Source organism: Lepus europaeus, chromosome 8 (assembly GCF_033115175.1).
Source record: "Lepus europaeus isolate LE1 chromosome 8, mLepTim1.pri, whole genome shotgun sequence".
NCBI classification, from domain to species: domain Eukaryota; kingdom Metazoa; phylum Chordata; class Mammalia; order Lagomorpha; family Leporidae; genus Lepus; species Lepus europaeus.
In genome coordinates, this window is record NC_084834.1 from 19,748,635 (window position 1) to 19,764,274 (window position 15,640).

The window sequence follows — 15,640 nt, forward strand, 5'->3', positions numbered from 1 at the left end:
CTGTTCTTTCTCCCTACAATGTGATGTCTTCTTTGTCAAGCATAACCTATGAGCTTTCAATGATGGAGGTGGGAGCCAAAAATATTTGGAGGGTATTTTAGCATTCGATTTTATGTGTAAATTACACTGGATCGTGAAGAGCCTAGATATGTGGTTGAACATTATTCTGGTATATCCATAATGAGATTTCTGGATGGGATTAACATTTGAATACATAGAGGGAGTAAGCTGATAAGGACCTCATCCCAAACTGAATCCCTGAATAGAACAAAAGGGCTACCCCCCTGCAGCATGTAAAAAGAAATCCTCCTGGCTGATGGCTGTGAGCTGGGACATTGGTGTCCTGACATGGGCTCTCCTGGTTCTCCAGCTTTGTGTGTCTTGAGATTGCTCAGATCCCATGACTTTGAGAAAAATCCTTCATAACATATCTTTATATATTGTTTCTGCTGCAGAAATTCAGACTACTGCAAGTACAATGTCATGTGAAAAACGAGACATCTCCCTTGTGTACCACAGTTATTGCATAGCACGTTTTCTACTAAGCTATGCCCATCAACCAACAAATTTGAAGTTAAAACTTATTGTTGAAAAGGCTTGTCCACTACATCCATTATCTCTTTTGCTCATAAATACCATTAGTGTGTTTACCAAGAGGTCTGAGAAATGTATATTTAAAGGGGAATTTGCTTTGGTCAGATTTTTCTCATGGGTGTGTCTAGGAAGGTCAGAAAGTAGGTCACAGAATCGCAGCCAAGCTGTCTTCCCAGGCTCTTGTTGCATGTCAGAAAATGGCCCTCAGATCACAGAGGAGAGCCACAGGATGCTCCTGCATTCAGCTGCTCCTGCTCCAGCGTAGGAAAGATCGCACAGCCTTTTCCCGTCCAAGTGGTAGTCAGTCCACTCTCACGACCCCGGTCACAGGCGGAGCTTGTTTGGGGAGGAACAGAACCATCCCAGAGAAGTCAAGTGTCCGTGTGTGGACACAGGAAGAAGTGGTGCAGAAACAGGAGGCTGCAGAGAAGCTCCCTGAAGAGCCAGAGGAAAGTGCAGAGCACTGCATCTTGTGTGAGGTAGTCCTTGCACTTGCACCTCCATTCTATGCCTAGGAGAGATACGTGTACAGAAGAACAGAAGAAATGCCGGTGTCTGGCGGAAGAAATGGCTCATTTGGCTTTCTAGGCCATTGAATCAAGATCTACAAACATGTCGAATGAACCAACACACGGCATCTTCTTTCCAACACACATGGACACACAGGAACATGCACACATTAAACAATTCTCACTAGGCAAGTAAATGTAAATGACTGAGCAGAATTAGTGGTCTCCATAAAGTGGGTAGAGGATAAGATTTCCCAGCTTTTTCCATGATCGCTTAGTTATCGAGACTGTCACCAAAGGTTTTAATATCAAAAGTCAAATATTCCAGCATCACAAGAAACAGAATCCCACATATTGTTTCTGACATCCTATTCATGTAAAAGAAATTTACGTGAAGAAATAATTTTTTAATCCCTGAAGGATAACTTTTTTGACTAACAGATTTCAATTACTTTCTATTTCAAATTCTTGGTTATGTTGATAAAGAAAAAGCTGGTCTAATTTTAAGGGCTAGGAAATACTCTTATGATGTTGATATGTGGCATTAAATTATAGAAATTTATATAAATACAAAGTTCTGGTAGTGAGCAAGACACTTTAAATGCTCCACCATTTGTTTTGTTTTTAAAAATTTGGATTTAAGCAAAAGGTACTCACCACTGTAAAATGATAATACCAAAGTGCATATTGGTAATAAGAAGTACTTGACATAGAACTCCATCTTACATAGATTCTAAAACTATGAAATTATATAAGTGCATAAATTTATGCAAAATTGACATTTCTCATTTTGCTAAAATTAATGCTAGGGAACCTATAACTTCATTAAAAATGTGTTCCTTCCCTTACATGCAATTAAAGCTAAAAGCTTGTTTTTCCATGAAGGAGGGAGTAAAGTTTAGGCTATATAGACATTCACTCTTTTAAAAAAAAAAAAGATTTACTTATTTATTATTTGAATGTCAGTTACACAGAAAAAGAAGGAGAGGCAGAGGGAGAGAGACAGGTCTTCCATCCGCTGGTTCACTCCCCAAATGGCTGCAATGGCTGGAGCTCTGCCGATCTGAAGGCAGGAGTCAAGAGCTGCTTCCAGGTCTCCCACACGGGTGCAGGGGCCCAAGAACTTAGGCCATCTTTCACTGCTTCCCCAGGCCACAGCAGAGAGCTGGGTCAGAAGTGGAGCAGCCAGGACTCAAACCAGTGCCCATATGGGATGCTGGTGCTATAGGCAGTGGCTTTACCCACCACACCACAGCACCAGCCCATTCACTAACTCTTAATGCTAGTTTATATCTGGAAGCACAAAATTCTTCAACGTATTGTAGGACACCAGTTGGTAGAGCACACACTTTTGATGGAAGTGTTTGGTTAAAATGTTTTTCTTTATTGGAAATGTGCTTAATTTTTTCTAATTTAAACTTTATTGTAAATAAAATAAGCAATTCATATTTTAATTGAAAAAATTTGTGAATACAACTAGTCATTTCCAATTACATAGTCAATGGTGGTAATAAATTTTAATTCATATTATCAATGGAGTATTGCACTTTAAAATGGGCTGTTTCATGTAATTACATGCATAAACAATGATTATATTATTTATAATGGTGTTTCAAAAAGTTCAATAAAAATGAAACTAATGATAAGTTTATTTTGCACCAAAATTATTTGAAATTTCAGAAACTTTTGAAGACCTCTTGTTTGCTGACAAATTGACATATGTTGTAAAGAGATGCATATATCCTTTGTGCAAGCAAATAGTATTCTATCAATATTTTAAAATTTTATCCCTACTTTCCATTTTAAAAAATATAGATTTTCATGTCAGGTTACTGTCACAAGACTTCCATTCATGATTATTTAACATTTACATTAGATAAATTATACCAATTCAATTCAAGTTAGTTTCTATTGTGTAAGTTAGAAATTGAACACTTTTGGGAATACGGACCTGCTGAACTCATAATATAATTTGTTAAATGCACCTGCAAAGTATGCCTCCAATGTATTTATTTTTTATTTTTAAAGGGGATTTTTCTCTTTTGTGAGATTATTTAGTTAAAATACAGAATTACAGAGAGCTATGATGGGGTAAATAACACGAGCTCACAAGATCTTAAACACAAGCAGTTACAGCTCCTTCATTCAGCCCTGTTTTCTTCAGCTCGTCATCAGAATTACTGTCTGCTAAGATTTGCTAATAAATGAATGCTACTAAATCCGCCCATAGTTCTCAGTGTACTGGTGATGCACTGATGATTTTAATGCTTTGGATAAAATCAGAATGCCGGAGTCTCCTTCCATTTTGGAGACTGGAGCCATTTGCTTTATATCATGTCCAAAATCACATGGCAGGACCAATTTTTCCTTACATATTTATTGCTTCAAATGAAAGAGGACAATACTAAAAAGTAAGAGAGTAGACAAAATTATTTTTGTCAGATATTAAATGCTGAACTTACTAACACTAACACAACAAAACACTATATTGATTCCATGTAATGCACATAGTTAATCATGTTCTATTGTAGCTGTATCAGAGTTAGTGAACTGAAAGATTTTATTTCTAATTTATAGCAGCCCAATTAATTATTACTATCATAATTCAATATCAATAACTCAGTACAAGAATGTAGAATGCCTAGTAGTTGAAGTAGAAATTGCTTTTGAAATCAATGTTATTTTCCCCTGAAGAGTGTAGGCCCCTCTCTCGAATGTACCTTTAATTTTATTTATTTATTCTAATTTTATTTGAAAGGCAGAGAAAGGGACAGAGCAAGATCTTCCATCCACAGATTCACTCCTCGATTGACCACAAAAGCCTGACAAGTCCAAGCCAAATCCAGAAACCTGGAAGTCAGTCTGGGTCTCCCACATGGGTGTCAAGGACTCAAGGACTTGAGCCAGGAGCTATGCTTTCTAGGGTACTTGTTAGTGGGAAGCTGGGTCAGAAGCAGGCTAGCCGGAAATCAAACCAGGAACTCCGATAAGGGATGCGAGTTCCTCAAGCAGGGGCTTCACTGCTATGCCAAATGCCAGACCCCAAAATGATTGATGGATTTAGTTAATTATTTTCTTTGTAGCTTTATTTATTTGTTATCTTCCTGCATGCATCCAGACCCACCTATAAGAAGAATGGAATACTGGAGGAGATTTTAGAAATATTTCAATATGTAAACATTATCTAGATTAAATCAGATTTTTGAAGTGAAGGCCAGGTCTCAGCTATTATTTCTGATGATCATAAGTAACTCCAAAGTACAATAAAAATTATACAACATCTGTTAGTGAATAAATTCAATTATAGGCAAAATTGGCTATCTTTATTAAACAAAAAAAAATGTTTGAGGAGCCAGCGCTGTGGTGTAGCATGTAAAGTTCTGGCATCCCATATGAGTGCTGGTTTGAGTCTTGGATGTTCCACTTCCAATCTAGCTCTCTGCTATGACCTGGAAAGCAGTAGAAGATGGCCCAAGTTGCTGGGCCCCTGCAGCTGTGTGGGAGACCTGAAAGAAGCTCCTGGCTCCTGGCTTCGGATTGGTGTAGCTCTGGCCATAGCAGCCATTTGGGGAGTGAATCAGCTGATGGAAGCCCTCTCTCTCTCTGCCTTTGCCTCTTGGCAGCTCTGCCTTTCAAATATATAAATAAATAAATCTTTTAAAAACTACAAAGACAATAAATTATTCTTTTATTTTCATTTGCTTCCTATATTTTTAAATCATCCTCACATCTTTTCGCTTTTGCAAATTTGGACTTTTACAGAATTAAATTTCTTACAAGATATGCAGTAATAAATAGTTATGATAAAATTGGGGTAAACTCAAATTATGAATTTGGTGTTCTTTTTTTCTGTATAAATATCAGAATTTATTTTTATTTTATTTGTAAAGAGAAACTGATAATATATATGTGACAGAGAAGAATCTTCCACCCACTTCCTCAATTCCTAACAACAGCCAAGGCTGAGTCAGGTCAGTATCAGGAGGCCAGAACTCCATCGTGGTCTCCCTCTTGGGTGGCAGGGATTACATACCCAAGTCATCACCTGCTGTCTCCCATGATGCACATTAGCAGGGAGATACATGGGAAACAGAACTGGGACTCAAATGAGGCATTCAGATATTGGATGTGGGTACCCCAAGTGATGATTTCATTGCTGCACCAAATGCCAAGTCCACATTTTTCTCTTTCATTTCCCCTTTCTTTCTATCCTTTGGAAATACATATCTAATTCTAATAATTTGGCCATATTAGAAAATACTATCTGAAAAATAAATCCATGTTTTGTTGTATGCATAGGTATTGTGCTAATGTTTCATATTAAAACATGGAAAACATTTACAATTGGTAAGAGTTTGGGCAAGAGATAAAATATCACTAAAATATTCTCATGAGAAATGAAAAGGAAGTGAAAAAGTCTCATGAAACAACATTCAAAGAGTCTTTTGATGGCAGGGCATCATACTCATAGAGACAGATGAAAGGCAAAGAATTCTTTGTAGCTTCTGGCTGCAAAAAACACACAGCTGTCTCATAGAAGGTGGCACCCAGGATAGTGTAACGGCAAACCCAACCGAAGCTATACAAGAGAACTTCTGTGTCACAAAAAAGGGTGGGGTCAGGTTGGTGTCCTGGGCTCCCTGTGAGTTAATAAATGGAAGAATTTCATGGATTTTAGTGCAACAAAGCTGTCCCTGTTTGACTGGTACCTGGCTGAGAATTGAACTCTGATGGATAAGAGGTAGGAGCATACCATAGATTTCCCTTGCAAGTGTGAACTTGGTAAGAAAAGATATTGGAAGGCGATCTCAGCAGACTGCTGTAGAAATGCAACTGAGAATTTTTAGCCATGACTTCAAAACTGAGTCAGAATAGAACTTGCAAATCATTGTATTAAAATAAACCTCTTGAGGTTCTGACCTCTGTTTTAAGCTCAATTATTTGTGGAGTTTTTGAGTGGCCTGAGTAATGGAGGAAACTTCCAAACAGTGAGGCATGACTTACCCTAAAAAGTAGAGAAAAACGTTTTATAATTAGAGTAATAAGGAAGACCAAGTAGACTCATGAGGAGCTGTTGAAGGCCAGCTTACAGTGGACTTCCTTTTGTTTGGTATAAAAAAGAATATATCGATCAGAGCAGTAATGTTGGTTGAATCATGGAGTGCATGGGATGTGTGGGTTATGTGTGTTATAATAAGAATACAAATACTTCCATAAATACTAAATCATAAAATACTTATCTATTGTGAAAAATCATTTTTTTCAGGTTCTCTGATCTTGACAGGCCTTATATTTGTTGTACTTTAAAAACATGAGATACCAAAGTGGGACTTGAAGATTAGTGTCAATAGTCTTTGACTGATAGATTAGAAAGATGGTACCTACAACAGTTTCAGCAAGCCCCAAGTGGTAGGGAATCCCAATATTATACACATGAATGCAGCATATCAATGACATTTACCAAAAGGGAGAAGAATGGTTAACACATATATAATGGGAAGGTCAAAGTCAAAGAAAGCTCAAATGCATCAGTATGATTTAGGTTTCAGGGGCAGTAGAAGAGCAAAGTAGAGGTGCTGAGAGCCTTTGTTTGTCATTAATCCAATATTGCTCTGGAGTTTTCTGTAAGTGGAGAATTACCTCTCATTTACCTCACATTAGGCAAATGCGAATTACTAAAGAAGGGATGAGTGGAGAAAATGATTTTTGTTGTGTGTAGGTCCAGGATGTGAGGTCACTAAGTATTTAGGAAACAGGAGAGAAGTTGCCACCCATCTTACAGGGGTGCCCCAGATCATGGATAGGAGGCAGTTTAGAAGAAGTTTGAATTTTCCATCTCTGGGACAGTGCCAGTTGGGTGATAGTGTGCTGTGGGATAAGTGGAATCAGGCTAATGGCAAGTCCACTTGTTACAGATAGTCAATGCATGGCAACTATCCCAGTTAAATATATGAGTATGTTAACAATGTAAACACTCAAGGCCCAAGATGGTGGGCTTGCATCTTGGAAAGCAAACCACATAGGCACTGTGCTGATAGGAAAGACTATTAAACTAGTAAAATTTGTTTCCCAATTTAGTTTCCAATCAATCCATATTTTGGACTGGCTGGTTTGTGAGGGCAGAAAACTCATAGCCAGCCACCTCTGAATCGAAGGCCTCTGAGACTACCTCTGATGGGACTGGAGTTTGTTGTGCTCCTCTGAGACAAGGCAATTGCCTCCCATTATGCAATATTAGCCCCTTAGTGTATTGATCATCGGTAGCACTTAGTGCCCATGCACACTGACATGGGGTTTTATCTTGTTTGGGTAGTTAGGTCACTGAGGCTGTGCTTAGGAGGATTCAGGAAGAAGGTATTCATGCTCTTGTCCTATCTGAATTAAACAATGGGCCATGGCTTTCCATGAATGCAATCCATGATATCCATTGAGGTCTGGGGATGGCAAAGTTCCTAACACCATCAATGACACAGCCAGCAGCAATGCAAATGAGTGAGGCTTCTATCCTCACCTGAAAAACATCTGCAACAAGACCAGGGTGCCCAGAAGAGCCCAGGCGACACCTTCTTTTACAGTGGTCACCTGGAATATATTTAGAGTTCTGCCTAAATATGGTCAACACCAATGCCAAAGAAGGGACAGTTCCTGGTATAGGCCTCTGGCAAAGCAGACTTTGGCAGGAATTACAGATGAATTGCAATCCTGTAAAGCACAGCTTAAATTGCCTTTCGCTCCAATTTCCCCTGAAGTGGTCCCCAACCTGGGATAGCGTTTGACTCTGTCCACACTTAGCCAATTAGCACTGTTAATTTTGAATAGACAGATACCAAAGGAATATTGGTAAAGACAGTTTAAATAGCCACTAAAAGATACAATGGTGGACAACACCAGTTACAGAACAAGCCCACCCGCAGGCAGGCAGGTCCATCCCAGGCTGCTATTTCTTGATCTGGCCTCAACTAGTACACTAAAAATAATCTTCTTAAGCAGTTATCCAGGATCAGTAGTCTTGGGCATGCCATTTGGTCACCTCATTAAATTATATTAAAAATGCTGAGATTCTTTAGGTGGCAACACATTTGGGCAAATGAAAGCCAGACCTACTTGTTACTTGTAATTCAAAATGAAAGAAAGCTGCCAGTTGTAGCCAAGAAGAGGTACTCCAGGAACAACTGGGAGAAGGTTGTCTTTGAATGGCAAGCCAAGAGAGGTTGGCTGGGTTTCCTGGGTTCCCTGTTTGTAGGCTCATTAGGATAATTTCCTGAGTGCCAGGGCATAGGAACCATGCCTACTTGTCTAGTACCTTGCTCCAGAGTGAGGAAGATTATTTTGGAGCTTCCACTTGGAGAGTGTAATACATATCAACTCTTCAACAGTTATGTGCTCAATACTGGTAGCATAAACCTGGATAAGATGCAAAGTGCTAACAGACTAGAGAAGCCATGAGAAATAGAACCAGGTGGTTTCACATCTGTTGTATTATTTCAATAGATGCTTCTTGTCCTTTCTTCTATTGAAGGGTGGATAGGTATTAAACTTTCCAAGAGGCAGTTGCCTCCAAAGTGACTTCCTTTACCACTGCCAAGTTTTGAGAGATGGAAAACAAAACAAACAGAAAGGATAATGCCAAATGTTTACCTTATTACTAACAAGGTTCAAGTTACTGAGTGTATACATACACACACACACACACACACAGAGAGAGAGAGAGAGAGAGAGAGAGAGAGAGAGAGAGAGAGATGGAGTTACTAATGACAAACTCCTAGGCAAAATAGACATATCCATTCACTGACAGGGTATACTGGATGGAGGAAAGAAACTTAGAATGCGAAGAATTAGTAAGCCTGGCGTTATTCTAATTAAACTTCATTCCCAGAATGAAATGGCTGTGAGTGAGAAGAATTCTATTAACAGGCTCCACAACTGTATTGTGGAATTGAAAATAAAACAGTGACATTGCCTTAAAGAGAAGGTTCACTGCAAGAAAGAGGAACAAGGTTACTGGAAAATAATGATATAAGGATACCATCAGCATTTTGTTCCAATAGGTATTATTAATTTAAAATATGTATTAATATATTAAATATTAATTTTCCAAAATGACTTTCATTCTATACATAAATTGAATTTCTTCAGTGGTCATTCATGTGTAGCAAATGTAACATTCTAGCTAGCTAATGCTAAATTATTTAATTTTAGACTGCACTGTTTTATTTTGTGCCTTCTCTCCAACAAAGGTCTTTGGTTTCTGTGAACCCATAGGGAATTCTTATAACAATGAATCAGTTACTAAAGCCTAAAATTACGAACACAGCAACTCACAAGTTGCTTAGCAACAGTCTAGTCTACTGAAGCTTAATTTTGGATCAGTTATCCCTGAAGGAATTGCAAAATTAATTTTTCTTATTGGAATGTCTGTAGATGGTTGGCATCCTAGTTCTAAAATGCTTTTCTCGCCTTTCAATTTTTCAGTTTTTCATGGTTTCTCTCAAGCATCAAATTATGTATATTGTTACATTTCTCAGTATTTGTTATAAAAATAAATATTTCATTTGATATTGTAAGTGTCCAAAACATTTGAGAGAAATCAAACCATTTGTGAAGAAAATGTCTTAAAATGTGACACTTTTCTATTGATGCATTTCACAGCTGGAGAGGATGACAAGTAGTAGTTCACTGAGGCTATTCTTACATTATTCTCAGTGAAACTCATGGCTTAATATCTTCCATAAACATCTGTTCTGAAAAATCCTCACCCACTCTTCTGCCAACTGGAGAGGCAATGCTAAAACAACAACAACAAAACAAAACAAACACAAAAAAAAAACACCATATAAATCTAGAGACATTTGTCCAAACCCACTATTTCAGCTGTCAAATATGCAATCACCAGAACAAATTCTTCCTTTCTTGACTTTAAATGATGTCAACAAATATAAAAAAAAGTTTCTATTTTCATTACTATCATGAAAATACAAAAATGAAAGAAAAAACATTTTAACTTTTCGAGTAGCTCTAATTTTTTATAAAATGATCCTCCGTGAGAAGATTTTGGGGTTGGCATTGTTAAGCTGCTTCTTGGATTATCTGTATCTGTTTCAGAATGCTGTTTGGAGCTCCAATTACTCTGCTTCTGATCTAGCTCCAAGCGAAAGCATCTGGGAAACCGAAGATGATGGCCAACGTATTTGAGTTCCTGCCACTCACATGGAGACCTGGATGGAGTTCCTGGCTTCAGATTGGTCCAACCTTGACTGATTGTAGGCATTTGGGAAGTAACCAGTGGATAGATGATATCTCTCTCTCTCTCTCTCTCTCTCTCTCTCTCTCTCTCTCTCTTTTTCTCTGGAACTTTCAATAAATAATTTTAAAAATAAAAATAATAAATTATTAAGCTTTTTCTAAGATGACATCAGAAAATCTTTATGATGTGAATTCATATACCAGTAACTGCCATTGAAAAACACTCCTATAGGGCCGGCGCCATAGCTCACTTGGCTAATCCTCCTCCTGCAGCGCTGGCACCACGGGTTCTAGTCCCGGTTGGGGCACCGAGTACTAGTCCCGGTTGCTCCTCTTCCAGTCCACCTCTCTGCTGTGGCCCGGTAGAGTGGAGGAGGATGGGTCAAATGCTTGGGCCCTGCACCCGCATGGGAGACCAGGAGGAAGCACCCGGCTCCTGGCTTCAGATTGGCGCAGTGCGCTGGCTGTAGCAGCCATTATGGGAGTGAACCAACGGAAGCAAGACCTTTCTCTCTGTCTCTCTCTCACTATCTATAACTCTCTCTCTGCCTCTCTCACTGTCTAACTCTGCCTGTCAAAAAAATTAATTAATTAATTAATAAAAAGAAAAAGACTCCTATATACATACATACGTATTAAATAAATGTAAAATAGAATTTTGAAGCACTTAAAAATATTTTGGATAGGGTCTTCTGCAAGGTGTTCATAGCAACATACTAATTTGAGTAAAGGCAATTTATATGTCTAGCTAATAGGTTTTTAATTTTAAAAAACCTACCTAAAATAAAAGAGATCTCCCTCCAAAATATTAGGAACAAATTTTAACAATAGATAATACTACAAAAGAAAAAAAGAGTAAGAGGAAAGGAAGGAAGGAAGGAAGGAAGGAAGGATGGAAGGAAGGAAGAAAGGGAGGGAGGGAGGGAGGGAGGGAGGGAGAGAGGTTCTAGCCAAAACATCGTTATTTGTGGGAAGCCCATTATTTGTGGGATTCCATTACATAGAGCAGGGATGTCCTGAAAATGAAAATATATCTTTAAGAAACAAAAGAATGTTGAATGTTTCTCCAAAAGTCCATATGCTAAAGGCTTGATCCTTAGTGTGATTCTATTGGGAGAAACTATTAGAAGGTTGTGTATAACGAGAGACTGGGGGCATGTACTTGCAAGGTGGTTCTCACTCTACCTTTTAAATTCCCACAAGAGGACTGTTATATAAGCCTGAATTTGGCCCCATGTGGTTCTCCCAGCTCCCTGACTTGCCATGTGGTCCTTTCTCTGTAGGATGTCAGCCACTGACATCAGCCACCCTCACCAGACACCCTCCCATGTGGTCACCTAATCTATGACTGTGAGCTAAATAGAAAATTTTTCTTTTAAACTGAGTTAGTTCACGTGTTTTCTTGTAGTAATGAAAAGCTGACCAATATGGCCACTACCAAAGCCAATATCAAAAATAAGGTTCTGAAAACACACAGCAAGTTTATCTGCCAAGCATAACCATCCCACTCTTGAGAATTTACCCAGAAGAAATTAAATCAGCATATGTTTCTAACAGCTCCATTCACAACAGCTAAAATATAAATTCAATGTAGTTATCCACCACCTGATGACTAGATAAGAAAATAATGGAATACTACTGGACTATAAAAAAGAATGAAACCAAGTCTTTTGCAACAAAATGGATGCAATTGAAGACCATTATGCTTAGTGAAATGAGCCAGTCACGATAAGACAAAATCCTATATGTTTTCAATTTGTGGGTAACTAATATATAGAGTACAAAAAGGTGGGCCTCGTGCTGTGGTGCAGGGGATTAAAGCCTGGCCTGAAGTGTTAGCATCCCATATGGGCGCCGGTTCAAGATCCAGCTGCTCCTTTTCTGATCCAGCTCTCTGCTGTGGCTTGGGAAAGCAGTAGAAGATGGCCCAAGTCCTTGGGCCCCTGCACCAACCTGGGAGACCTGGAAGAATCTCCTGGCTTCAGATCAGCACAGTTCTGGCCATTGCAGCCATCTGGAGAGTGAACCAGCAGATCGAAGACCTCTCTCTCTGTCTCTACCTCTCTCTGTAACTCTGCCTTTCAAATAAATAAAATAAATCTTTAATAGAAATGAGCACAAAAAGGTAATGTAGATGAGTAAAATTAACATCTTGAGAATTGATTATTGTTTGTAGTCATTGTCTATACTCCTGAGGAAAAGTGATTCTCTACTTACTACTTGTTGAGTTCTTTATTTGGTGGAGGATTAGACTTGTGATTGTAAAGTTAATTGAAAGGATGTTATTGTGAAATTAAAATAAAAATAAGAAAGAAGGAGAGAGGGTGGAAGTGATCCAGAAAGGGAGGGAAGGTGCGTAGGAAGTATCATTATGTTCTGAAAACTGTATATATATATTTTTGGTCCAGCGCTGTGACATAGTAGGCTAAGCCTCCTTTTGACTCACTGGCATCCCATATCAGCGCCAGTTCATATCCTGGGTTTTCCTCGTCTGATCCCGCTCTCTGCTTTTGGCCTGGGAAAGCAGTGGAAGATGACCCAAGTCCTTGGGACCCTGAACTCACATGGGACTCAGAAGAAGCTCCTGGTTCTTGGCTCCTGGCTTCAGATCAGCCCAGCTCTGGCTGTTGCAACCATATGAGAAGTGAACCAGCAGATGGAAGACCTCTCTGTTTCTCCCTCTCTCTGTAACTATCCTTCTCATATAAATAAACAAAATCTTTAAAAACAGAAGCTGTATATATTAAATACATGAAATGCATTCCCTTCATATAAATAAATAAATAAATAAATTAGTTAAAAGGAATGGAGTTTCAACTATACTCCAAGAACTTTGAGTGTGTGCAATAAACTATTGTAGAACAGGGTGCTCTTATAAAGACTGAGTAATGTGTTCTTTGTTTAATGGGTTAAAATATTTTATCCGCCCTAGTCTAAATGTAGTAAGAATCATTTTTACTTATATTAACTTATCTTTGTTAGAGTTTCATACTTCTTCAGGAAAGCTTAGAATATCAAGTTTAAGTGTTATTGGACTATGCTTGCTGTAAAAGTTATGCATGCTCAACTTGGAAAATCAAAAACTAAAACACAAATCAAAGCAAAATAAAAATAATAAACCACAGGTCAAACCCACAGAGACAGTCACATAAACATTTATTTTATGAGTGTATGTTCATATTATTGTTATTTAAAGTGATACTACAGAACTCCTTAAAGTATTTTCATTTATATGTCACACATACTTTTTCATGTCAGAAAGTATTTGTAAGGGAGGCAGCAGCCCCCAGGAGACATTTGAATGGTGACCTGGGTCAAGATGATTTAAGAGGCAACCACCTCTACAGCTGAGGAAGCAGACAAGAAAAAAAAAGATGGAAGAAGAAAAAGAGTAAAAGCAGCTGGATAGCAGGAACCTGAGAAAAAATTGGGGGCCTCAGTGGATGAGATTGCAAAACAGCTGTAAGGGCAAACCTTGGAAGAGAAACCAAGATGATGGTCATGTAGATACAGATGGTTATGAGATGGGGCAACTAGAAAGAACAAGAAATAGATGGAGAGACAATCAAAAGTCCATGTAGACCATCCCACAGCTACAATATGTGACCAGTATCATAATGGTGTATTTCTGATAGAATAAGAAGGCAAATATACCCACCCATGTAAGACAGGCAAACTACTGCTTAGAGAACTACTAGTGATAGAATAAAAGAGAGTATTATATCCAGCTATTGAAGACATTTGGGAAGATCTTCAAGGAGTTGCAGAAGCACATCAACAAATAAGAAAATAAGTAATGAGACAGAACAAGCCTGGGATGGTCATGATAGAAATCTTTAGAAAGTTTGAAGATTAGGCCAGCGCCGCGGCTCACTAGGCTAATCCTTTGCCTGCGGCTCCGGCACCCTGGGTTCTAGTCCCGGTTGGGGCATTGGATTCTGTCCTGGTTGCTCCTCTTCCAGTCCAGCTCTCTGCTGTGGCCCGGGAAGGCAATGGAAGATGGCCCAAGTGCTCAGGCCCTGCACTCACATGGGAGACCGGGAGGAAGCACCTGGCTCCTGGCTTCAGATCTGCACAGTGAGCCGGCCATAGCAGCCATTGGGGGGGGGGGGGTGAATCAACAGAAGGAAGACCTTACTCACTGTCTCTCTCTCTCTCACTTTCTAACTCTGCCAGTCAAAAAAAAAAAAAGTTGGAAGACTATTCACAAAAGTTAACAAAAGAGAGTAGATTACAGGTAACCCTGGCTTTTCCTAGTGGGTATTCTCTCAATAACTGTGCTTCCCACTGTACTCCCAATGCTAGCGACACAATGGTGCTACAGTGTGATGACATCTGTAAGGCAGACTTTGAAATACATATAAATGGTATAATTAATGACTGATTTTATCACCACTTTTGATCTCCAATGTGACACATTATTAAAAGCTATATAAGATGTCACTGATGCTAGAGGAAGTTGTGCTGGAATGCATCAGTGATGTCATTCATAACTATAGAATCTTATGGAGTTGATAGATGGGAAAACAAATCAAATGAAACTAGTTCATAATCTAAATATACATTCAATTGGGCCAAATAGAAGACAATCTGAGAAAACAGTGCCTGCTGTGAAAGGAGGGGAAGCAATGAGAATGGAGGAGGGAGAGATGTATGTCACTGAAACCTTCTGTAACACAGGAAAAGGTGCTATTTATGATGATATGAAATATTCACATTACATGAAAGCATTTGATGTCAGACATGTACCAGTAAGGCTTCCAAGAGAAAAACACTTGTTAAATGTCATCAAGGAAAACTTTGGTACCCTTACCTTCTGCTGTAGATAGCTAGATTGCTTTGGAAAGAGTAAATACTTGATGTTTCTGAAGAACCTTTGTGACATGGATACTGTAGATCAGGATCCACATTGATGTGTTATTAAAGGATCATACACAACACAGCATGTATATACCATACTGTTGCATTCAATATGTAATGTCAATATGTTATGTCAGCAGAGGACATAAGCTTTTAAACCTAGTTCAAAGACACATCAACATATTTATTTTTGAAGCTGTGGTAGTATACATTATGCCAGAATTAATTGGTCATGTGTTGTCTGTTTTAACAGTGAACCTATGCAATACTATTATTCAGTTTTATAGAAAATTAACCAGTGGCAAACCATATAATGTAATTATCAAGAAAAATGCTATAAATCTCAAATTAGTTAGGAATGTCTTAACGCATTTTGTTCTGAACACACAAAAGAGCTGTTTTCTGGATATTTATACAGCCATATTCTTCACTGA

At 38.5% G+C, this 15,640-nt stretch overlaps 1 pseudogene; it reads left to right on the plus strand.

Annotated features, from left to right (window-relative positions):
• The first annotated feature begins 791 nt into the window (after positions 1-791).
• Positions 792-15,355, plus strand: LOC133765231 (methionine aminopeptidase 2-like; annotated as a pseudogene).
• The last annotated feature ends 285 nt before the right edge of the window (positions 15,356-15,640 follow it).